The sequence below is a fragment of the Ovis aries genome, chromosome 2 (genome assembly GCF_016772045.2).
Source record: "Ovis aries strain OAR_USU_Benz2616 breed Rambouillet chromosome 2, ARS-UI_Ramb_v3.0, whole genome shotgun sequence".
NCBI lineage: Eukaryota > Metazoa > Chordata > Mammalia > Artiodactyla > Bovidae > Ovis > Ovis aries.
In genome coordinates this window covers 215,414,782-215,442,414 of record NC_056055.1, presented here as the reverse complement: position 1 = coordinate 215,442,414, position 27,633 = coordinate 215,414,782, and the positions used below count along the sequence as shown (strand labels likewise).

The 27,633-nt window shown below is 37.0% G+C and overlaps 1 protein-coding gene across 1 annotated transcript in view; it reads right to left on the bottom strand.

Annotated features, from left to right (window-relative positions):
• SPAG16 (sperm associated antigen 16) overlaps window positions 1–27,633 on the bottom strand; it is an 815,445-nt gene that overhangs the window by 643,440 nt on the left and 144,372 nt on the right. The gene's annotated exons all lie outside the window — the stretch shown is intronic.

Here is a 27,633-nt window from a genome sequence, read left to right as displayed (position 1 = left end):
ACTATTAAATCCATCATTCTTGATTTTAGTTTTGAGAAAATATGCAATAAATATAAAATTTTAAATAAGGCATATATCTAATTGTATAAATATAAACTGCATGCTACATGGTAAAAATTCCTTGCAAACATCCCTTTACTGAATTACAATGAAACACAATATAGCATTTCTTATACATTATTGGTCTATTGTCCTTTTTCAATAAGTTTCCATCCCCAACAGTATTATTTTTATATTCCTTTTGTTCTCTATAGATGGGGAACTGAACATATTTTAATTGGATAACAAAATAACAACATTCACTAACAATTATGGTTTTCTTTACATCTGAGGACACTGGGATAATTTACTTACTAAAGATAAAAGATTTCTGTCATAATCATTTTAAATTTCACATACATAGAATCCACATCTGCCATGTATTGGTCATTTCCCTCCAAAATGATGTAAAAGATAATTTTCAGCCCCTGAGAAAGCAGTCTCTCCTCAGTAGAAGGAAGCCACCCTATGAAGAGCACTTGAAAGTGAAGTCTTAGTCATTCAGTCACGTCTGACTCTTTTGTGACCCCATGGACTATAGCCCACAGGCTCCTCTGTCCATGGAATTCTCCAAAAAAGAATACTGGAGTGGGTTGCCATTTCCTTCTCCAAGGGATCTTTCTGACCCAAGAATTGAACCTGGGTCTCCACACTGCAGGCAGACTTTTTACAAACTGAGCCATCAGATGGATGATCCATTGTTCAACTCTATAGAAAAAGGGTCCTTAACACTTTGAAACTGCCTTTAAAAGAGGGAGACACATTAGTTGTTTGCACATTCATTGATTTATTCAAAAGGTATTTTGGAGTACTATTTTATCCCAAACATTATTCTAGGTATGGGGAATCCACTAATGAATAAAGCAGATAAAAAGACTTGCCCTGTGAAGGTCACATTGTAACAGATTATTTAATATATCCTCAGAGTTTGGAAAATTACAAAGACAATTTTAATAAATGAAGTATCTTTTTGATCACAAAAGCAATATATTAATACATTTTTTAGAAATTTTATGCATTTTATAATACTACAAAGAAAAAAATTAAACCTTTTTTTACTATGAGATTAATTACTATTAGATTCCCTCATAGCTCTGAGAATCTGAGTGATAATAATTAGTGTTATCACTTTGGTTTACCAACTTGTCTGTCTCTGTATCTCAGTTTTTACAAAATTGGAACCATCCTCTACTATCCACCCTCCATCTTTCATTTAACATTACTGCATTTTCACAGCAGTCTATTTTGAAGGAACGCAAACACATTTTACTTAAAATAAGCTATATTTGTTTCCCATATGATTATCAATGCTATGAACATGGTTTTCTATCTATAAATCTCCACTTTACTGATTGCATCCTTAAAGCACAGTTTAGAAGTGTAAGTAAATAATCATCCAAAGAAAATATATTTTTTTAAAAAAACATGATACCCTTTCACAGATTTCTCTTTAGAATTATGACATGAATTCATATACCTGCCAGTTTTATAATAATATATACAACACACCACACATCTTTGTTATGGACCCACTCACACAAGTATTTATTTCCTTGAGAAATATTTATTATTGTCTATGTAAGGACAGGCATTGGCTTCAGATCTTACAATATATCACTGACCAAAACAGACAAAATTGCCTCCCTTGTGGAGACTGCATTCAATCATGATGACACCATGAACAATAAAATAATAAATATACAAATTATAAGATAGAAAATCTGAAAAAAAATGTTGCTAATTCATATATAAAACTATTTCATTGGCATTTCACCAATTAGATTGACTATTTTTATATTTCTTTTTGTACTTCATTTTTCCTCAGGTGTGTGTATATGCCTTCTGCCCATTTCCCTATTGTTGTGATAGTACTTCATTTTAATAATATTGCCTGTGTTAGAAATGGAGGAAGGGCAAATTATTACGTTGGAAAATACAGAAAGGTGGTGGGAATCTGGTCTTAGTGTAATTTTTTGACTACATGGAAATATCTAGAACCAGAAACTTATTATCTACAGCAATTTGTATAAGCACTGTTAAATCAATCATTAGTAAAACTAATACAATGAGACATTTAAGAAACCTAATCAACTAATTTTGATAAAACCTAATCAACTACAACCTGTTTGATAAAACTGAGAAGAATATAGGGAAAGATTTACAAGAGCAGTGAAGGCATAATAATAGCAATCCTATCTCAATAAAGATATGGAGAATCCCATGGACGGAGAAGCCTGGTGGACTACCGTCTATGGGGTTGCACAGAGTCAGACATGACTGAAGCAACTTTAGCAGCAGCAGCAGCACCAGAGGCAAAACATAAGGTACTTTATCACCCAGGCTGTATACTGAAACATTCCAGGAGTCAATAGCAGGCAGGAGACAATCAATTAGCAGGCAGGATCAGAGAGGTAAGCGCAGGATACATAAATAAGGACAATGCATGGAGGGTAGAAGAATGAAAATAAATCTTAAAAACCTATTTGAAATTATATGACTATTGTCCTTCCTATGTATTGGCAAGGTACAACTGGAGGGCAAAGCTAAACTCTCAGTAATGGGCCTTGATAGGTCAATGGTTCTCAGCTCAGTACATGTTGAAATCACCATGTAGCTTTTTAAAAAATACCAATATCACCAAGACCTACTCCAGGCCAATTAAGTAATAATGCCTGAAAGTGAGGCTCTGACATTGTTATTTATGTTAAAGCTCTCCATGTGAAAAAGAGTAGTGATTGATAATTGTGACTTTTCCTCACAAATCAGTTTCACCACATACTAGGATGTGAATTTAGTCAAGCTACTCACCAAGCTTCCTAAGCTGTATTTTCCCACATGTAAAATACAACCAAAATCACACTGAATTCACTGACTTGAGGATTAAGTGAGTTAATCTCTGTGGAGCATCAATCACATGCTTGGCATCTAATAAATCCTTAATAAACATTAGCTATTTCTGTGTTTATTTTTATTATTGCTGCAATTAGTGGCACATGTTAATCTCAACTGGTGAGTAAATTTGTAGAGTTATTTCATACTTTACTTATTTATTATAAAATACTTTCTCTTAATCAAAGCCCAGGTTTAATTTCTTCTGGTATGCTGATTACAGAATAGTTTACTATGATCCAACCTGTCAGAATTCAGTCTCATATCTGGTTAACTGCTGGCTATCTCTCTTTGTCCCGGGATCAATAATAAATGGAGTTCTCTTGCTTCACTGACCAGCCAGTTGGGATTAACACAGCCTTACTGCTTATATTCACAGGATGAAAGACCAGATGGGTAACTTTCTCTCCGTTTCAGTGACATACCAGTTAGGTATCCCCTGTATCTATCCTGATTGGAAAGTCAATTATCTATTTGGCCTCCTTCCACATGAGTCTCTTGGGTACCAAGGCTCTGTATCTATGCCATTTAACTTCTGTCTGCTTCTCGGTCTTGTTTAATGCTTTCCATTGAGCTAACATTCATGACAATAATCCACAACAATCTTGAATCTGAGCTCAAAATTATTCACTCAGGCATTCACTTAAAACATTTGAGTGTTTACTTCATGTCAGGCATTAGTTTAATTTTACCAGACCACAAATATAAGTAGAATACACTCCTTCCCTTGCAAGGACTCAGTCTCAAGAAGGAACAGTATAAATGAAAAGGACAGCTAGAGTAGAAATATGTAGATGATATTAAGGTGAAGAAATATGCAATAAAACTATAGGAATGAAGTAGATAAAGTTATCATATTGCATATATTGTGATTTACACTGATAGACATTAGAGATATAGGTAATACATATAAAGCTAAATGGGAAAAGGGAACTATAAAGAGATCATATTACTATAAATGTACTACAGTTATAAAGTAATAATGTTCATATATGCAATTAATGAACAGAAGATATAAAAGAAAAACATTCCATTAAATCTAGCAACAATAAAACACACACATCTCGTAGAACACTAATATGAAACTCAGTAAATCTCAAGAAAAACATACTTTATTCAGAGATATAAAACAGGGATTGATTTAATATAGATATCCCACAGACTCAGGAAGTCTATTGACAAAGTTCTTGAGAAGTTTGATTTAAATATTTAATACATTTCAAGTAAAGACTTTACTGTGAATTTTGAGGAGCCCTAGTAAATTGTTCTAAAATTAATCTGGAATAAAAAACCAGACAATATTGTTTTGACATTTATAATGTCTCCATTTTACACCTGAGAAGACAAACTCATAGTAATTAATCCAAATACAAGCAACCAGTCTAACTCAGTTCAGTTGAGTCACTCAGTTGTGTCTGTCTCTGCAACCCCATGGACTGCAGCACTCCAGGATTCCCTGTCCATCACCAACTCCTGGAGCTTAATCAAACTCACGTCCGGAGAGTCAGTGATGCCATCCAACCATCTCATCCTCTGTTGTCCCCTTTCCTCCTGTCTTCAATCTTTCCCAGCATCAGGGTCTTCAAATGCATCAGCTCTTTGCATCAGGTGACAAAAGTATTGGAGTTTCAGCTTCAGCATCAGTCCTTCCAATGAATATTCAGGACTGATTTCCTTTAGGATGGACTAGTTGGATCTCCTTGGTGTCCAAGGAACTCTCAAGAGTCTTCTCCAAAACCACAGTTCAAAAGCATGAATTCTTTGGTGCTCAGTTTTCTTTATAGTCCAACTCTCACATCCATACATGACAACTGGAAAAATGATAGTCTTGACTAGACGGACCTTTGTTGGCAAAGAAATGTCTCTGCTTTTGAATATGCTGTCTAGGTTGGTTATAACTTTTCTTCCAAGCAGCAAGCATCTTTTAATTTCATGGCTGCAGTCACCATCTGTAGTGATTCTGAAGCCCCCCCAAAATAAAGACTGTCACTGTTTCCATTGCTTCCCCGTCTATTTGCCATGAAGTGACGGAACGAGATGCCATGATCTTAGTTTTCTGAATGTTGAGCTTTAAGCCAAATTTTTCACTCTTCTCTTTTACTTTCATCAAGAGGCTCTTTAGTTCTTCTTCACATTCTACCATAAGGGTAGTGTCATCTGCATATCTGAGGTTATTGATGTTTCTACTGACAATCTTAATTCAAGCTTGTGCTTCATCCAGCCAAGCATTTTTCATGATGTACTCTGCATATAAGTTATATAAGCAGTGTGAAAATATACAGCCTTGACGTGCTCCTTTCCCAATTTGGAACCAGTCTGTTTTTCCATGTCCAGTTCTAACTGTTGCTTCTTGACCTGCATACAGATTTCTCAGGAGGCATGTCAGGTGGTCTGGTATTCCTGTATCTTGAAGAATTCTCCACACTTTGTTTGATCCACACAGTCAAAGGCTTTGGCATAGTCAATAAAGCAGAAGTAGATAATTTTCTGGATCTCTCTTGCTTTTTTGATGATCCAGTGGACATTGGCAATTTGATATCTAGTTCCTCTGCCTTTTCTAAATCCAGCTTGAACATCTGGAAGTTCATGATTCATGTACCATTGAAGCCTGGCTTAGAGAATTTTGAGCATTACTTTGTGAGCATGTGAGATGAGTGTAATTGTGTGGTAGTTTGAGCATTCTTTGGCATCTGAACTTTTTCAGTCCTGTGGCTACTGCTGAGTTTTTCAAATTTGCTGGCATATTGAGTGCAGCACTTTCACAGCATCATCTTTCAGGATTTGAAATAACTCAACTGGAATTTCATCACCTCCACTAGCTTTGTTCGTAGTGATGCTTCCTAAGGCCCACTTGACTTTATATTCCAGGATGTCTGGCTCAGGTGAGTGATCACGCCATCGTGATTATCTGGTTCATGAAGATCTTTTTCGTACAGTTCTTCTGTGTATTCTTGCCACCTCCTCTTAATATCTTCTGCTTCTGTTAGGTCCATACCATTTCTGTCCTTTATTGAGCCCATCTTTGCATGAAAATTTCTCTTGGTATCTCTAATTTTCTTGAAGAGGTCTTTAGTCTTTCCCATTCTATTGTTTTCCTCTATTTCTTTGCATTGATCACTGAGGAAGGCTTTCTTATCTCTCCTTGCTATTCTTTGGAACTCTGCATTCTAATGAGTGTATCTTTCCTTTTCTCCTTTGCCTTTAGCTTCTCTTCTTTTCATAGCTATTTGTAAGGCCTCCTCAGATAACCATTTTGCCTTTTTGCATTTCTTTTTCATGGGAATGATCTTGATCACTGCCTCCTATACAAGGTCACAGACCTCCATCCATAGTTCATCAGGCACTCTATCATATCTAATCCCTTGAATCTATTTTTCACTTCCACTGTATAATCATAAGAGATTTGATTTAGGTTAGTGGTTTTCCATACTTTCTTCTATTTAAAAGTCTGAATTTTACCATAAGGAGTTCATGATCTGAGCCACAGTCAGCTTCCAGTCTTGTCTTTGTTGACTATATAGAGCTTCTCCATCTTTGGCTGCAAAGAATATAATCAATCTGATTTCAGTATTGACCATCCTGTGATGTCCATGTATAGAGTTTTCTCTTGGTTGTTGGAAGCGGGTGTTTTCTATGACCAGTGTGTTCTTTTGGCAAAACTCTATTAGTTAGCCTTTGCCCTGCTTCATTCTGCAGTCTAAGGCTAAATTTGCCCATTACTCCAAGTATTTCTTGACTCCTTACTTTTGCATTCCAGTCCCCTATAATGAAAAGGATATCTTTTTTGGGTGTTAGTTCTAGAAGGTCTTGTAGGTCTTCATAGAACTGTTCAACTGCAGCTCCTTCAGCATTACTGGTCGAGGCATAGACTGGGATTACTGTGATATTGAATGGTTAGCCTTGGACACGAACAGAGATCATTCTGCCATTTTTGAGATTGCATCCAAGTACTGCATTTTGGAATCTTTTGTTGACTATTATGGCTACTCCATTTCATTCTTGCCCACAGTAGTAGATACAATGGTCTACGTCTAAATGTCTCCAAATCTAACAAGTTTTCAACTATTACAAAATGATGACTAAGCAAGAATGGAATATTTCTTTAATCTTTCAATTATCAAATTGAATAAAGATATGTTTTTTAATGTAATAATGCAAACTGTTGGATAAGATATGGAAAACATTTCTTCACTTGGGATGACTATAAACTGACTCGACATTTTCAAAGAAATATCAACTAAAATAAAAACTGACTTGGCAATTCCACAGCTAGGAATTTGTCTTACAGATAATCTCTCAATGTTTCACCAAATTATATACACAAGCTTTCTTTTTCATTTGTGTTTTTTTGTTTTTGTGGTTTGCTTTTATTTTCTAATATGCTGCATTTCTTACAATTTTAGATATTAAGGACAACTTAATTGTGCATCAATACCTTGATTTATTGTAACAATTATGGTACTATTCTGCTATATCATCTTTAAATAGACTGAAGTACATCCAGTACTGTTATAACCCTAGGGCCCAGTTGTTAAAATACTGAAAAACATTTGTACTACTTGGAAAATAGCTGCTATCCAAAGCATATACTCTATATTCCTCTTACAACCACACTTTATCTCCTTCTTTGGGTACATCCCCTGACCCAATTTATTTATAATATTGCCCTAATTATGGAGATTTTTGCCATACCTGGGGCCCAGGACCACTCTCTCATCCAACATCTAGCATCTATTCTGATTGGTCAGATCTCATGCTCTAATGTTGACTTGTCAAACACTTTGAATATCACTCTAAATGTATATGTATTTATGTTAAATTAACTCTATATTACTAACTTAAAAATGTATAGAATGGCATATTAAAATCATTTCATTTTTATAAAATAAAGGATCTACACAAGTAAGGGCTAATGTATTATGATACATTTTTTAGAGAGAGAGAGCAAGAATCTTAACAGTGGTCACGAGGAGGTGATCAAGATGAAAGAGCAGGAAAATGTGGAGCTCACCAACCCCATGCATCCATGCATGTTAAGTCGCTTCAGTCGTGTCTGACTCCACGCGACCCTATGGACAGCAGCCCACCAGGCTCCTCCATCCATGGGATTGTCTAGGCAAGAATATTGGAGTGGGTTGCCATTTCCTTCTCCAATGCATGAAAGTGAAAAGTGAAAGTGAAGTCGCTCAGTCGTGTCCAAATCTTAGCAACCCCATGTACTGCAGCCCACCAGGCTCCTCTGTCCATGGGATTTTCCAGGCAAGAGTATTACAGTGGCTTGCCATTGTCTTCAACCCACAGGAACACATCCAAAATTCAACAACATGGGAATTCTTACTGAAAACAGAGACTAGAAGAAGACCCACAAGTAGGCAGGCAGAAAGGGAAGAAAAGCAATTAGACTGGCACTGAGCCCCTAGGAGGGGACACAGAAGAGGAGTGGGACTACACGGGCTCGACAACCCTTCTTAGGGGGTGTGCAGTTGAATCCCCATCTTGGGTGTATGACACCAAGATACACTTAGCTGGTTTGAAAACCAGTGGGAGTGACAACGGAGCTGTAAGAAAGTTAGGCTCTGCTTGTGAAGAGTGCTCACATGCTTGTTCAGCCTCAAAACAAGGTAAAGGAAGCAGACTGAAACTGCCCAGTGGTCAGTTTCCCCACAACTGTCCCAGCATGCTTGGTGGGAATCTAAATTTCCATAGTCACTATGGAAAACGTTTTGGGGAGGTTCCTTGAAAAATTGAAAATAGAACAACCATATGATCTAGAATTTCTACTATGGGGTGTATACTTAATGAAAACAAAAATATTTTAAAAAGATACCTGCACTTCCATGTTTATAATAGCATTATTTAAGATAGTCAAGATATGAAAACTACTTAAGTGCCCAGCAACAGATGAGTGAATAAAAAATATGTAATAGGCTTCCCTGGTGGCTCAAATGGTAAAGAATCTATCTGCAATGCAAGAAACCTGGGTTCAATCCCTGGTTTGGGAAGATCCCCTGGAGAATTGAATGCAATCCTACTGCTAATATTCTTACCTGGAGAGTTTCATGGACTGAGGAACCTGGCGGGCAACAGTCCATGGGATCACAAAAAGTTAAGCATAAACAACTGAGTGATTAACAATGGAATATTGCTTGGTCATAAAGAAGAATGAAGTATTTCCATAAAAATGAATGACATATTTGAAACAACATAGATGAACCCAGATGTTGTTATACTTAGTGAAATAAGTCAGATAGGTAAAGAAATATACTCTATTATCACTTATATGTGGAATCTAAAAAATAGATGAATAAGGTAAAACAGAAACAGATGCACATATACAGAACAAACTAGTGGTTACCAGTGGGGAGAGGAAAAGGTAGAAGGGAAAGAAAAGGGTTGAAGATTAAGAGACATAAACAGTATAAAATAAATAAGCTATAAAGATATATTATACAGTATAGGGAATATAGCCAATATTTTATAACTCTAAATGGAGTATAATATATAAAAATATTTAATCACTGCTATGTACCTGAAACCAATATAATATTGCAAATGAACTAGATTTCAATAAAAATATTAAAAAATTTTAAAAGGGGTGGTAGCTGTGAACATTCACAGCAGCACTATTTATAAGACGTGGAAGCTAAGTTATGGTTTTTGTTGTTGTTGTTCAGTCACTAAATTGTTTGTCTCTTTGAGACACTGTGAACTATAGCCCACCAGGCTCCTCTGTCCATGGGATTTCCCAGGCAAGAACACTGGAGTGAGTTGACATTTCCTTGCTAAGACATGGGAGCAACCTAAATTTCCATCAACGGGCAAATGTATAAAGAAAATGTGGTATATACATACATGCAATGGAATATTACTCAGTCATAAAAAAGAATGAAATAACGCCATTTGTAGCAATAAGGATAAATCTAGAGATCATCATACTAAGTGACCTAAGTCAGAAGTAAGTGAGACAAATATCAGATGATGACATTTATACATGGAATCTTAAAAAAATAATACAAATGAATTTATTTACAAAATAGAAATAAACTCACAGACACAAAAAAGAAACTTAAAATTACCAAAGGGTAAAGCAGAAAGAGGAATAAATTGGGCATTTGGGATTAACAGATTTATACTTCTATGTATAAAATAGATTTGCAACAGAGACCTACTGTATAGTATAGGGAACTATATCCAATATCTTGTAATAACCTATAATGGAAAAAAAGTCTTAAAAAGAACATATCTGAATCAGTTTGCTGTATACCTGAAACACTTGTATATACTATATTTCAATTTAGAAAAGGAAAAAATTATATTAAAAAACAATAAAACATTGAAAAAAATTAAAAATAAAATAAGAAGAAGCAGGCAGGAGGCTCAGGATCAGCAAATGGGATGGGATGATGGAAACATAGTCTACAGTGATGTCCTTTGAAGTTCAAGGAAGGGATCATGTTCCAAGCAATCTAAGTAGCCTCTGTTTGCAGCTAGAAAAGTCTAGGAAAGGATTCTCCCCTAAAGGCCTCCAGAAGAAAGCCAGCCCTGACACCTTGATTTCAGATTTCTGCCTTCCAGAACTGTGACTTAATAAGTGTTGTTTTAGGCAAAAAAAAAAAAAAAAAAAAAAAGAAAAGAAAGAAAAAGAATAGTTGTCATCAATGGATGTAGTAAATTAGAAAAAGACCTTGATTCTGGGAAAGATTGAGGGCAGGAAGAGAAGAGGACGACAGAGGATGCAATGGCTGGTTGGCATCACCAACTCAATGGACATGAGCTTGAACAAACTTCAGAGATGGTAAAGGACAGGGAAGCCTGGCATGCTACAGTCCACATGGTTGCAAAGAACAAGAATAACAACAAATAGAGATCAGAGCAAAGGGAAAAGAATTAATTACTTTTAATATTATACCTTTCTTTACTGTTTGACTATTTTATCACATGAATAGTATTTTCTTAATTTTTCAAATAAAGCAATGTATATAAAGAATCTAGTCTACACATATTAAATGCCCTCAAACTTGTGACTAGTATTTTCAAACCATGGCTCAACTGGATATAATATAGCTAAAACCTTAGATTTTAAAAGACTGTTCAAATAAAACAAGTCTGGTTAATATAGCAGAGACTATTAAGTGTTGGGAGCCAGCATGAGGAACTCTGCCCATGGCAAAGGTCATGAGGAAGGAAGCTTGGCATATGCAAAGGCATGATCAAGCCTCAGGAAACCCCCTGTTCCCGAGCATCTACCCCCAAAATCAGAGTACTTTACAGTGGGCTCTCCCCCATAACCATTTCTCTCAGAGAAGGAGTTAACTTGCAGCTCCAAGTTAATAAAAATTCCTGGGCGTGACAAGAGTGTTTCAACTTACGAACTCGGAAGGTTCTCTGGCCTGCCTGATCAGGCTCGTCCGGCTGCATGTGATTGTTTACAGCCTCCCAACTGTGAGAGGCATGGGATGTTTTAACAGTTTCTAAATACTGACTCTTTTGAAAAGTTAAAAGATCATTAATATAGTATTAGTGGCTTGATTAGGAATTATATTGGTGAAGGGTTTTTTCATTTGTTGTGCCAATAATTACTGCTAATTCCCTGCCCTCGGTGTGACAAGGATGTCTCAGGTCAAACCTCTCTGCTGACAGACTAGCTTGTGTGACAACCTCTCAATCATAAACAGCACAGAGAGTTTGGAGTATTAGCATGGGGCTTTTTTCATTGATGAGTCAATGATTGCCATCAGGCCTCCATATCCTTAGGCACCTGGGAATATCTTAATCAATGTATTTGGAATATAGAAAAGGAAATATAGTTTTTTGATGTTAGCAATACTAGACTTTTGAGTTAATGAATCTTTTCTTTTGTTATAGATCATTGTACTTTGTTATAAATCACTATGCTATGTAAAAATGTAACTTTATCACTATCTTAAGACCAAATAGATCTTAAGGGAAACATTGGTGAAGGGTTTACATTTGTTGAGCCAGTATTTGCTGCTAAATCTCCATATTCCTGCCCTTATAATGAATATAACTAACGTATAGGAGAAATAAGTATTAACCTTTAAGATTAATCATGTTAAACCTTAGGTTAAGTAAATTCCTTTCTTGATTGTAACTCACTACACCCTCACCCTATAGGAATGCAACTTTATTTGGAGGGTGGCGCCTGATTTAAGAAAAAATCACCCCTGGAAAAATAAGTTTTCTGGTTAACTGACCAGTATCAGAAAGGGACATAAAATGTTAGCAGACCTCATAACCAGAAGATGATGAAACTCATAAGACCTTTGTATAATTTTATATGAAGCACCTGACTGTGACAAGGGTCAGGTCTGCTGACCCCCACATGACTCTGTATCCATCCCTATGTATAACAAAAAGGTATATAAACAAACCTGAAAAATAAAGAAATTGGATCAGTTTCTGGAAAGACTGATTCCCCTGTGTCGTTTCTTTCTTGCTCCCCGCTTTCCTGGCTAAATTCCCATCTGAAATGTGGGTACTCACCAAGCCTGCTAATTCTGCCTGGGCTTCTGAGATTGAACCGGGGAGGCCTCAGTGCCTCCTCTCCTTCGGAAGAATGGAAAGACACCTGTGGCCTACGTAGGTGGTGATTGGTATTCCATGTAAACCAGTTATTCAGCCTCTTTTTTTCTCCACTAATTCTCCTACTGCACTATCTGTTTCTAATCTCCCTCTATATCTGTAATTAAGTAAGTTTTTTCCAGGACACCGATTCCGTCCCCACCTTCGAATCACCCTGGATCCACCGGGACTGGACCCCGGCAATTAAGAGTTCTTTTACATTTCCCTACCTCCCTTACCGTTAAACTGAGTTAAAGTTACAGGGTTCTGAAAAACAGGATGTGAGTAGAAATAACGTAAGTTGTTTCTAGTCCTAGCTTTTAAACATCCCAACATAGTTCCAGATTTTGTAGTCACCAGATGGATGCCAATATACACGAGTCACTGAATGGAAGAGAGCTACGCAGAGGAGTGACACTACCCACAGTTAGTATGAACCTTAGTTGTAAAAAGCACTTTGGGTTTGGGGTCTTACCTCTTGTAGTAGCTAATGTTGCTTACACTGACTAGCACAGATGAAAATTATGAGGCTTAATTATGCGCCTACAACTGCAGGCACATAATTAAGGTGGTAAAGCATCGCCTGCAATACAGGAGATGGGGTAGGTTCGATACCTGGGTAGGGAAGATCCTTTGGAGAAGGAAATGGCAACCCATTCCAGTACTCTTGCCTGGAGAATTCCATAAACAGAGGAGCCTGGCAGGCTATATATAGTCCATGGGGTCGCAAAGAGTCAGACATGACTGAGCAACTAACATACACAATTATTTGCCACTTGTATTAATTTTAAAAATTACAAGGTTAAAGGATGAATGTTTTCGAGTAGACATGGCATTAAATGAACACTGCTGTAAAACAAATTTTAAGGTGATTTTTCTCTTCCTCTCCTAAATTCTTATGTTGAGAAGAATTTACCAGAAAAACGGAAATTTTGTACAGGCTTCTGTGTCCTCATTATTTCACTCATCACTCAAGTGGTCCATTGCCTGCTGACAAACTTCACACATCAACTACCTAGGAATGACTGACAACTGACATTATCTGAAAGACTTGATTGAGCTAATTGACATTCACAGTCTGAGCATAAAAATGAGAGTGAGTGAGGGAAAGTCTTCCTCTTATGTGTTCTTGCTTGACCTTCATCTTTGTTTGCATTGTGTGGCTTTAGATTATAGAGAAGATTATTCTTGCAAAATGTTTTCACAAGTATTTAGGCATGTTTAGGAATACTCCTAAAACTAATAATTCTTTACAGTTTCTTCTGTATATGATTATATCAAGCAAATAGTTCTTCTGTATTTAAAAGCTATGCCTGAGTCATTCTTTACTTTGACCCCCATCAAATTCAGTTCAGTTCAGTTCAGTTGCTCAGTCATGTCCAACTCTGTGACCCCATGAATCGCAGCACGCCAGGCCTCCCTGTCCATCACCAACGCCCGGAGTTCATTCAGACTCACGTCCATCAAGTTGGTGATGCCATCCAGCCATCTCATCCTCGGTCGTCCCCTTCTCCTCCTGCCTCCAATCCCTCCCAGCATCAGAGTCTTTTCCAATGAGTCAACTCTTTGCATGAGGTAGCCAAAGTACTGGAGCTTCAGCTTTAGCAACATTCCTTCCAAAGAAATCCCAGGGCTGATCTCCTTCAGAATGGACTGGTTGGATCTCCTTGCAGTCCAAGGGACTCTCAAGAGTCTTCTCCAACACCACAGTTCAAAAGCATCAATTCTTCAGCACTCAGTTTTCTTCATAATCTAACTCTCACATCCATACATGACTACTGGAAAAAAACATAGCCTTGTCTAGACGGAACTTTGTTGGCAAAGTAATGTCTCTGCTTTTCAATATGCTATCTAAGTTGGTCATAACTTTCCTTGCTAGGAATAAGCATCTTTTAATTTCATGGCTGCAGTCACCATCTGCAGTGATTTGGGAGCCCCCAAAAATAAAGTCTGACACTGTTTCCACTGTTTCCCCATCTATTTCCCCTGACAGAATGTGGTCCACTGGAGAAGGAAATGGCAAACCACTTCAGTATTCTTGCCTTGAGAACCCCATGAACAGTGCAAAAAGGCAAAATGATAGGATACTGAAAGAGGAACTCCCCAGGTCAGTAGGTGCCCAAAATACTACTGGAGATCAGTGGAGAAATAACTCCAGAAAGAATGAAGGGATGGAGCTAAAGCAAAAACAATACCCAGCTGTGGCTATGACTGGTGATAGAAGCAAGGTCCAATTCTGTAAAGAGCAATATTGCATAGGAACCTGGAATGTTATGTCCATGAATCAAGGCAAATTGGAAGTGGTCAAACAGGAGATGGCAAGAGTGAATGTCGACATTCTAGGAATCAGCGAACTAAAATGGACTGGAATGGGTGAATTTAATAACTCAGATGACCATTATATCTACTATTGTGCGCAGGAAGCCCTTAAAAGAAATGGAGTAGCCATGGTGGTCAACAAAAGAGTCCGAAATGCAGTACTTGGATGCAATCTCAAAAATGACAGAATGATCTCTGTTCATTTCCAAGGCAAACCATTCAATATCATGGTAATCCAAGTCTATGCCCCAACCAGTAATGCTGAAGAAGCTGAAGTTGAATGGTTCTATGAAGACCTACAAGACGTTTTAGAACTAACACCCAAAAAATATATCCTTTTCATTATAGGGGACTGAAATGCAAAAGTAGGAAGTCAAGAAACACCTGGGGTAACAGGTAAATTTGGCCTTTGAGTACGGAATGAAGCAGGGCAAAGGCTAATAGAGTTTTGCCAAGAGAATGCACTGGTCATAGCAAAAACCCTCTTCCAACAACACAAGAGAAGACTGTACACATGGACATCACCATATGGTCAACACTGAAATCAGACTGATTATATTCTTTGCAGCCAAAGATGGAGAAGCTCTATACAGTCAGCAAAACAAGACTGAGAGCTGACTGTGGCTCAGATCATGAACTCCTTATTACCAAATTCAGACTCAAACTGAAGAAAGTAGGGAAAACCATTAACCATTCAGGTATGACCTAAATCAAATCCCTTATGACTATAAAGTGGAAGTGAGAAATAGATTTAAGGGACTAGATCTGATAGACTGCCTGATGAACTATGGAATGAGGTTCATGACATTGTACAGGAGACAGGGATCAAGACCATCCCCATGGAAAAGAAATGCAAAAAAGCAAAATGGCTATCTGGGGAGGCCTTGCAAATAGCTGTGAAAAGAAGAGAAGTGAAAAGCAAAGGAGAAAAGGAAAGATACTAGCATCTGAATGCAGAGTTCCAAAGAATAGCAAGAAGAGATTAGAAAGCCTTCTTTAGCAATCAATGCAAAGAAATAGAGGCAAACAACAGAATGGGAAAGACTAGAGATCTCTTCAAGAAAATTAGAGATACCAAGGGAACATTTCATGCAAAGATGGGCTCAATAAAGGAGAGAAATGGTATGGACCTAACAGAAGCAGAAGATATTAACAAGAGGTGGCAAGAATACACAGAAGAACTGTACAAAAAAGAGCTTCACAACCCAGATAATCACGATGGTGTGATCACTAACCTAGAGCCAGACATCCTGGAATGTGAAGTCAAGTGGGTCTTAGAAAGCATCACTAGGAACAAAGCTACTGGAGGTGATGGAATTCCAGTTGAGCTATTTCAAATCCTGAAAGATGATGCTGTGAAAGTGCTGTACTCAATATGCCAGCAAATTTGGAAAACTCAGCAGTGGCCACAGGACTGGAAAATGTCAGTTTTCATTCCAATGCCAAAGAAAGGCAATGCCAAAGAATGCTCAAACTACCGCACAATTGCACTCATCTCACACGCTAGTAAAGTAATGCTCAAAATTCTCCAAGCCAGGCTTCAGCAATACGTGAACTGTGAACTTCCAGATGTTCAAGCTAGTTTTGGAAAGGGCAGAGGAACCAGAGATCAAATTGCCAACATCTTCTGGATCATGAAAAAAGCAAGAGAGTTCCAGAAAAACATCTATTTCTGCTTTATTGACTATGCCAAAGCCTTTGACTGTGTGGATCACAATAAACTGTGGAAAATTCTGAAAGAGATGGGGGAATACCAGAACACCTGACCTGCCTCTTGAGAAACCTATATGCAAGTCAGGAAGCAACAGTTAGAACTGGACATGGAACAACAGACTGGTTCCAAATAGGAAAAGGAGTATGTCAAGGCTGTATATTGTCACCCTGCTTATTTAACTTTTATGCAGAGTACATTATGAGAAATGCTGGGCTGGAAGAAACACTATCTGGAATCAAGATTGCCAGGAGAAATATCAATACCCTCAGATATGCAGATGACACCACCCTTATGGCAGAAAGTGAAGAGGAACTAAAAAGCCTCTTGATGAAAGTGAAAGAGGAGAGTGAAAAAGTTGACTTAAAGCTCAACATTCAGAAAACAAAGATCATGGCATCTGCTCCCATCACATCAAATTAGGCTAAAGTAAAAAGACTAACAAAAATAAAACATATAACCAGTAAATTATCACTTGAGAACTCCTCTAGTTTGCCACATTCTTCAAGTATATTTCTAGATTAACCTACTTATTTGTGCCAAATCGTCACAATAGCGCTGCATGTTGGGTATCATATCTCTTTGACAGTAGACAAAAATAGAGCTCAGGTAGGAGCTTGTCAGTGGAGTGTTCAGCAAATTGCTCAGTGATAGTGCCAAGAATCAGAGTCTATCTTTCTGGCCCTAGGGTCTCAGTTACTTCTTCTTTGCCCTGTAGCTCCAGGATCTATGCCAGTATTCTTGTGTCTCCAACTGGACTCTGCTAACCAAGATCTTTGAGGAAATAAGAATTACCCTTTCTTCTAGCTTAAGAACCACTTGGCTGAAATATAAACCACAAGCAAACAGCTGTTGAAATTGCTGGGGAGAATGCCATATCTACGTGGAATTTTCAAGAAAGCATCTTGAGACAGTCTTGGGGGTTAGGAGGAGATGGATAAAGATGAACACGATGAGACTGTATATCACTCTGATTACAACAAGGACATATAAGGATTGTTTATCATCCTCACTTTATGATGAGTAAAATCAGTCTAAAATAATCTAACCCCTTTCCCAATGTCATGGATTCTTTAGGTTAAGAACCTCAAATTGAAATCCAAGTTTGTTTGACTCGAAAATCCTTTTTATTTTACAATATTTTTTGACTTCTTTAATCAAAGCCTGTTGATTTAAACCTTTTTCTTTTTTTAAATGAGCTTCCTATACAAAAAAGACTAAAGATAATTAAACTTTTCTCCCCTCCTCAGTGGCTTGGTAAAAATTATGAATACTACAGTTGAATAGTACAACTTTGTTCACTCTTTAGTTTTTTGGTCTCCTTCTAATTATGATAATAACAGCACATTCTGCTCTTTATTCAGCCCCTCTTTGTGCAGTTTCTAATCTGTTATAAGCCACAAAATACCTCAACCAGATCACTTAAGCATATTTTCTTAGCTATGCCAATAAGGTTCTCTATGAATAACTTCTACACAGTAGCACAATAATTTTTAATGTAGATCACTGGTGGGATCTCTCTGATGGTTTTGTTGAGGGATAAGTCTACATTTTTGATGATTTAGACTCCAGAATATTCAATATGGATTAATGAATAAACTTGTGAAAACTAGTTTAACTATTTGGGAACAAAAGGCAGAAAATTGTATCTTATCCAGGTCCCAAATTAATTTCAAAAGGATTAAAGATCAATGTTAAAATAAAAAGAAATCATGAAAGAACCAGAAATAACATGTAAGTAAATATATTATTTGGAGTACAGACGCTCTATCCAAGCATAATATTGAGGAAGAAATTGTGAAGTAAAAACAGTTTTAATGATTACACAGTTTTTAAAATTTCTAATATTAAAAAAAGGCAAAGGAAAGACTGCAAGGAAAATGTTGGTATTTAAAAGTAATAATATAAAGTACAGAAGGATATTTTAAATCATAAAAACTAAACTCGAGGGAAAAAAAGAAAAAAGTCTATAGATACACAAATCACGAATGAAGTAGTCAGTAAACATATAGAAATGGTCAGTCTCACTAATTATTTAATAGACATGTAACAACAAACAAGGTGTTATTCATTTGCAAACTGGTAAACTATACTTTTAAATGGGAAATTGGTGAGGTACTCTCACACACAGCAAGTAGAAATATATATTTACATAATTTTTAGCAGGAAATTTGATATGTATCAAATTTATTAAGAAATGATCAAACAACTTTTATCAATAAGTCTATTTCTAAAAATGTATTCTAGGAAAATATTCACATCAACATGCTAAGATGTATATAAAAAAACATCCATGGACCATTATCTATTATAATGAAATACTAAAAACACCTAATTTTTTTTTAAGGGATTAGTTAATTGAAGAATACCATGCATCTAGGTAATGGGATAATATTTAGCTATGCAGTTCAGTTCAGTTCAGTTCCATCACTCAGTTGTGTCCAACTCTTTGCGACCCCGTGAATCACAGCACGCCAGGCCTCTCTGTCCATCACCAACTCCCAGAGTTTACTCAAACTCACACCCATCAAGTCAGTGATACCATCCAGCCATCTCATCCTGTGTCGTCCCCTTCTCCTCCTGCCCCCAATCCCTCCCAGCATCAGAGTCTTTTCCAATGAGTCAACTCTTTGCATGAGGTAGCCAAAGTACTGGAGTTTCAGTTTCAGCATCAGTCCTTCGAATGAATACCCAGGACTGGTCTCCTTTAGGATGGACTCGTTGGATCTCCTTGCAGTCCAAGGGACTCTCAAGAGTCTTCTCCAACACCACAGTTCAAAAGCATCAATTCTTCAGTGCTCAGCTTTCTTCACAGTCCAACTCTCACATCCATACATGATCACTGGAAAAACCATAGCCTTGACTAGACGGACCTTTGTTGGCAAAGTAATGTCTCTGCTTTTTAATGTGCCATCTAGGTTGGTCATAACTTTCCTTCCCAGGAGTAAGTATCTCTTAATTTCATGGCTGCAATCACTATCTGCAATCATTTTGGAGCTCCCCAAAATAAAGTCTGACACTGTTTCCACTGTTTCCCCATCTATTTCCCATGAAGTGATGGGATCATTTGCCAGTATCTTAGTTTTCTGAATGTTGAGCTTTAAGTCAACTTTTGCACTCTCCTCTTTCACTTTTATCAAGAGGCTTTTTAGTTTCTCTTCACTTTCTGCCATAAGGGTGGTGTCATCTGCATATCTGAGGGTATTGATAGTTCTCCTGGCAATCTTGATTCCAGCTTGTGCCTCTTCCAGCCCAGCATTTCTCATGATGTACTCTGTATATAAGTTACATAAGCAGGGTGACAATATACAGCCTTGACATACTCCTTTTCCTATTTGGAACCAGTCTGTTGTTCCATGTCCAGTTCTAACTGTTGCTTCCTGACCTGCATATAGATTTCTCAAGAGGCAGGTCAAGTGGTCTGGTATTCCCATCTCTTTCAGAATTTTCCACAGTTTATTGTGATCCACACAGTCAAAGGCTTTGGCATAGTCAATAAAGCAGAAATAGATGTTTTTCTGGAACTCTCTTGCTTTTTTGATGATCCAGTGGATGTTGGCAATTTGATATCTGGTTCCTCTGCCTTTTCTAAAACCAGCTTGAACATCTGGAAGTTCACATAAATAATTATATTCACAAAGAATATTTCTGGAATACAAAGTATCCACATAATATGGAGGACATATGCATGATATACATACATATGCATATGTGTGAGAAAATAAAAGAAAATGTGTCAAAATATTAATGGTAACTAACTCTGTGTGCTACCTATTTTGTCTTCATTTCATATTTTCAAATTTTCTATAAGGAACTGAGGTTAATTTTAACACCTGGAAAAGTACTATATTAAATGTATGATATACAAATAATACCGCATAGGATGACAAATCTCTGCCCTCTCGAACTTGGGTGCGCCATGTGATTTACCTAACCAATGAAATGTGAGCAAAAGCCACATGCGGTACTTCTGGGTACCAGCTTGAAATGCCAGCATAAGATCTGCTATTCCTTTGGTCCCTTTCCCCGATACATGAAAGTGATGACAAGAGCTTCTTCACTGGCCTGTATTCCTAAGTGATGATGATTAGTGGAGCCTCTTTGCTGAACAACGGTCATGTCATGTATGTGAGATAACTTGTTTTTGTGTTTTAAGCCACTGAGATATCTGAGTTGGGGAGTGTGTGTGCATGTGTGTCTGTGTGTGCATGTGTGTGTGTGTGTGTGCATGTGCGTGCACAAAGACATACAAATTTCAGACTGGTAGACATGACCACATACACTGAGAGGTTTGGAATGTCTCATTGTTTCTACCCATTACCAAGTCAAACTATTTCTGTTTTAATCTGCAACTAAAGTAACTATTTCAGTAATACTCTTCATGTACAATAAATAACACTATGACAGCCTTCCTAAACTTATGTTTTTAAAAGCAGAGAATGAAGTCTACATGCCTCTCTTGCACAGACCATTTCTGAGAAATGGGGATAATGATCCTATTCATATGTGTTCTCGGCAAAAATTTCCCTTCTAGGAAAGTCATAAATAACTTTCTGTTTACCATGCACATTTCTGGAGGGCAGCCAGCTGGCACAGGTCCTCTTACTGGCACAAAGAGCACACAGCTGGGTTGCTTATGCTCCTGTTTCATTGGAAGGCATCTTAGTGGCTCCCATAGTTCCCAGGAGTCTAATCAGATGCTAAACAAAATACAAATAGGATTTACAGGTGTCAAAGGGTCACTCACACAATATCTATCTTTCTTTATGTATATCTATATAAACAGAGAAGTTTGTTTTCTCAATTGTTTTAAATCAGATCAGCTCACTATTGTAAGAAAATGGTTATAATTTCCTTTAAAATCCTATCTGACACAAAATATAAGCAATTAAATGAAAGATGACAAAAATCAATGAGTTGGATATTTTCCAATAAAGGACATAATCTATTTAGATTTGTACAATAAGGCAATTCTCCACCAGCAGTTTAATTGAAAATGAATGGAGACTTTCTAAGCTTTTATTAATTCCTCTCACTTAGCCACATGTAAACTGATAGACCTGGACCTTCGAATGACTTTTGGATTTTATTCCTCTCATTATAATTTTCATTTAAATATAAGCAATTATATAACCCCTATGAAACGGAGATCAAGAATAAGTCATAAAAAGGTTAAATCTTCCCAAAGATATATTTAACCAGCTAGAAATCACTGAATTGGATGACTTGTCTAGTTGCATTCAGAGAGTAATATATTTGCTAGTTGGCGGGCTTCCAAAAATGAAGAATAACCATGCATTTTTGTCATTGAAATTGCAACATTTACCTCAGTTCTCTTATACTGATTTTAAATTAAGGATTGTAATTTACAAAAATATTAACTCATTCAATTTTTAATTTTGAGAAAACATTATAGAAATATTCAGTTTTTGCACTATGGAATGATAATGAGTACTAAATATTTAGTGATTCTAAAAATGCACCTAATGATTTACAATGACCAGCAGTGGCACTCTGTATATATGATTTTTAAAGCCATTATGAACTGATATTTTAATAATACCTTTCAGAGGTATTCTGACTTGACTTCTACATTTTAACTTCTATAGGTTAAATTTACTACATATTCCTTAAAAAAGTCAAAGAGTAGCTAGCAATAATTCAAAATAACCTATGTTTCAAAGATTTCAAACATTTGTCCTCTGGTCAAAATTAGTTTAATCACTTTCCCAAAAGGTTGCCTCATTCCTATTTGTGTGTTCCTGCAACATTACTAAGCACATACGATGGATTGAAACACATTAATCTACAGCCAGGTAATTTTCAGCAGAGTTAGACAACCAGAAGGGAGCAAATTCTCTGATAGGGATCTATTCTGATACAATAATTAAGACTTGCTCTTGTACTACAGACCAGTTAATTCCAAACTCAAGGAAATCACAGTCTTTTGGACAGAAGATGGCACTTGAATAGATGGTGGCGAACAATATGCATTAATATAAAAAGAATTTGACTTTGGGAAAATCAACTCATACTTCAGATATTTTTGGACACAAAGAAAGTTTAAAAATAAGAAACCCAAATGCATGTGAATACACATAAACAGAGGGTATAAAGTAAATAAAGAAGGGAAGATGGGGAAAAGTGAATGGTAGAAAACCACGAAGGAGTAGGAAGACCAGATAAAACACTGGACTTTTCCAGACACTGAAGGAATTGAAATTTCTAGGCAAAAAATGCAATTCAAAAAAATACATCACAGTTTTCAACAAAAATACACTTTTAAATTATTCAATAGGTGTTACATCCTACATATAAAAATAAAAATCTAAGTTATGTACTTCTTCTCAGAGCAGACAGCTGTCTGCTGTCACCTTTTTTTTTTTTTTTTTTAACTTACACATGGAGCACATCATGAGAAATTCCAAGATGGATGAGTTACAAGCTGGAATCAAGACAGGCAGGAGAAATATCAGCAACCAACGATACCACTCTAATGGCAGAAAGAGAAAGGGAACTAAAGAACTTCTTGATGAGGGTGAAGGAGGAGAGCAAAAGAGCCTTAAGACTAAATACTAAAAAACTAAGATCATGGCATCCAGCCCTATTACTGCATGGCAAATCGAAGGGGAAAGGGTGGAAGTAGTGACAGATTTCCTCTTCTTGGGCTTCAAAATCACTCCAGACGGTGACTGCAGCCATGAAATCAGAAGACAATTGCTTCTTGGCAGGAAAGCAATGACAAACCTAGATGGTGTGTTGCCTATCGACAAAGTCCATATAGACAAGGCTATGATCTTCCCAGTGGTTACTATAGTTGTGAGAGCTGGACTGTAAAGAAGGCAGAATGCCAAAGAAACAATGCCTTCAAAATGTGGCTGAGAAAGACTCATGAAAGACAGCAAGGAGACTGAACCAGTCAATCTTAAGGGAGATAAACCCTGAACATTCACTGGAAGGACTGATGCTGAAGCTGAAACTCCAGTATTTTGGTCATCTAATGTGAACAGCTGACTCACTGGAAAAATCCCTGATGCTGGAAAAGATTGAGGGCAGAAGGAGAAGAGGGCGTCAGAGGATGAGATGGCTGGACAGATTACTGATGCAATGAACATGAACTTGGGCAAACTCTGGGAGATGGGGAGGGACAGGGAAGCCTGGTGTACTGCAGTCTATGGCATAGCAAAGAGCTGGATACAACTGGGTGCACTGAACAACAACAACAACCTCACAGCAGATGAGTTTCAGTAATGATGAATGATATGTGGAACAATCTTCCAGTTGAAAGAAAAAAGAAACACTAGAAAATATGGCAGAATACTTTTTAGGTGTCTTTGAAATCATCTATGTTTAAAAATATAGTTAAGAATAATGGAATCAAGATTCAAGATAAGAAAGATACATGGGGAAGAGCCTAGCATTTGGAGTTCATTTTCTCCCAAAAGTTTAGCTGTCAGACAATTTTAAAAGAAGAGGCTAAGAAACTGAGACAAAAAGAACTAAAATTGAAGCCAAGAATCCAGCCAAAGAACAGCTTCTGTAAACACACCAGGATTTTGATTGAGAATCTGAGTAATGAGAGTGAACTAGAAATAGACTTGACCTTCCAAAGACCAAAGATAAACTCTGAATCATCTTAATCATAACTGGAATAAGGTGATATGCCACTGACAGCACTTGCAAGATGTCAGCATGGATTCTCTTTGGGAAAAGATAATATCACTCTTGAGCTTCAAATCAGACTTCTATTTTTTAAAGATATCTGATACTCAAAAATCAAAACAAACAAAAATGGGCAAGTGAAACTAAGACAAATTGACCCAAACTCAACAGAAATAATGGATATTAAAAACTTACCTACCAGAAATGCATATGATGAAGAAATCAGTCACGGATATTGCAATAATTTCTGAACTAGAAGATGGATCCAAAGGAAAGAACCTGGCTGACAATAGGAGAGCTTACATATATGGAAAATAGCATAAGATACAAAGGAAATAAGAGGGAATAATTATAAAATGGAAATTGCCATAGCATTCAGGAGTAGAGAGAAAATGGTGAAGAAGCAATAATTTAAGAGATAAAGGTTGAGAACTTTCCAAATCAATAAACATCCAGCTATAAATTCAAAAAGTATGGCAACCCACATGCAGTATAAATAATAGGAAAGCCACACACATGTATATCATAAAGTAACTGCTGAAAATCAAAGATGAAGAGAAAATCATTAAAGAAGCCAGAGGGAATTGCAGATATACTGTACTTGAAGGAGGAATAGTATAAATTGCAACCAACATTTAAACAGAACAAGGGAAGTCAAAGATGATGCAAGAGTATTTTAAAATACTTTAAGATAGTATTTTCCATCCCACCACTGGGTACTCCTGGAGAAGGAAATGACAACCCACTCCAGTATTCTTGCCTGGAAAGTTCCATGGACAGAGGGGCCTGGTGGACTGCAGTCCATGGGGTTGCAAAAGTTGGACACGATTGAGCATACACATACACTGTGTACTCAAAATTATCTTTCAAAACTAGAGATAAAATAAAGCATTTTCAGATAAAACCAACTAAGAGGGTTTTTTTTTATGAGTAGGCTTACACTTAAGGAAATTTTTTTAATCTTGAGCTAGAAGGAAAATGATTTCAGAAGGAAATTCAAGGAATGATGAGAAATGAAACAGGTAAGTATTTGAGCATACTCAATAAAGCTGACTATCTTAACAATAAAAATGAAGATTTTGTAGAGTTTCAGTTCAGTTCAGTCACTCAGTCGTGTTCAACTCTTTGCAGCCCCATGGACTGCAGTGCACCAGGCTTCCCTGTCCATCACCAACTGCCAGAAAGTGAAAAGTGAAAGTTAAGTCGCTCAGTTGTATCCGACTCTTTGCGACCCTGTGGACTGTAGTGCACCAGGCTTCTCCATCCATGGGATTCTCCAGGCAAGAATACTGGAGTGGGCTGCCATTTCCTTCTCCAGAGGATCTTCCCAACCCAGAGATCAAACCCAAGTCTCCTGCATTGCAGGCAGGTGCTTTAACCTCTGAGCCACCAGCTCAAATTCATGTCCATTGAGTCGGTAATGCCATCCAGCCATCTCATCCTCTGTCATCTCCTTCTCCTCCTGCCTTCAATCTTTCCCAGCATCAAGGTCTTTTCCAATGAGTCAGTTCTTTGCATCAGATGGCCAAAATATTGGAATTTCAGCTTCGGCATCCATCCTTCCAATGAATATTCAGGACTGATTTCCTTTAGGATTGACTGTTTTTATCTCTCTGCAGTCCAAGGCACTCTCAAGAGTCTTCTCCAACACCACAATTCAAAAGCATCAATTCTTGTAGAGTTTGAGCACATAAAAATTAAGATATGTGACAATAGTGGGATAGTAAAAAAGGGAATAAATAAAATTCTAAGATCATAGGAAAAGGTAAAAGTACTAATTTGCATTAGCATTGAAGAGAAAAATACTGGAGTGGGTTGCCATTCCCTTCTCCAGGATATCTTTCTGACCCAGGGATTGAACCCAGATCACCTACATTGAAGGCAGACTCTTTACCATCTGAGCCAACAGAGAAATCCTGGCAGATGAACAGTGAAAAGGAAAAAATGCAAGTCAAAAAATTTAGGATCCTACAACACCAGGGCTTCCATGGAAAGAGGAACCTGATGAGCTAGAGTCCATAGCGTTGCAAAGAGTCAGAGATGACTGAGTAACTAACATTTTCACAACACAAAAGGAACCAAATATTAGAGGATACCTAACTCTGTCCACAATTTTAAAAAAAATCTAGAGTAAAGAAACCAGCTTTGATATACATATAGAAAAGGTCACTAGTAAATTAGGAATCTTAGAAACAAATGCAAATCAACAAAAATGAACAGAAGAAAAAAATTGACAGATATAGGGTTATTACCCCAAAATATTAGAAAAATAAAGATTGGTCACATCTGAACTGATGAAAATTCCCCTTCAAAAACAACATGAAGCAGAAGAAAATCATATGATACAATTCAAAACAAAGGTCTGTCTAGTCAAGTCTATGCTTTTTCCAGTGGTCATGTATGGATGTGAGAGTTGGACTATAAAGAAAGCTGAGCACTGAAGAATTGATGCTTTTGAACTGTGGTGTTGGAGAAGACACTTGAGAGTCCCTTGGACAGCAAGGAGATCCAACCAGTCCATTCTGAAGGAAATCAGTCCTGAATATTCATTGGAAGGACTGATGTTGAAGCTGAAACTCCAATACTTTGGCCACCTGATGTGAAGAGCTGACTCATTTGAAACGACCCTTATGCTGAGAAAGACTGAAGGCAGGATGAGAAGGGGATGATGGACGATGAGATGGTTGAATGGCATCACCAACTCAATGGACATGAGTTTGGGTAGACTCCTGAAGTTGGTGATAGACAGGGAGGCCTGGCATGCTGCAGTCCATAGGGTCGAAAAGAGCCAGACACTACTGAGCGACCAAACTGAACTGAACTGAAATACACTCAAAGAAGCACTTGAAAGAAAAGTATCTTGTATTGGAAATTTAAAAGTTAAAAACAGAAATGGATCAAGCTAAGAAGAAATAAAAACAAAGTTGACCAAACTCAAGAAGGAAATGGAATCAAAAGACAAAATTATCTCAGGAATGAAAAATAAAGGAAAAGAGACAGAAATCAAAGTTTTCTTAAGGAGTAGTCAAGAAAGGTAGAAAACAACCAAGAGGACAAAAATGAGAAAGTAGTATACAATTTCAAAGAATGTGATGGAAATGGAGCACAGGGCAAGAAGGGATAACACCCACATGACTGTAGTATCCAGAGAAGTAAAATAAAACCATGAAACAGAGATAATATTTAAGACTGAACTTTAAGACAACTTTCTATAAATTTTAAGAAACCAGCAACCTACATAGAAGTTCAATGACAACTGGGAAACATTAACCCAAAATGTCAACTTTAATACATATCCTAGTAAAACTATAAGACCTCTTTTTAAAAAATCTTTGAGGTAAAGGAAGGAAGATCAAATAACTTACATAGGAAAAGAAAAAAAAAAACAGTGAGAGAGAGATATAGAGTAGACTAGCCTTCCTGTTTCAAAA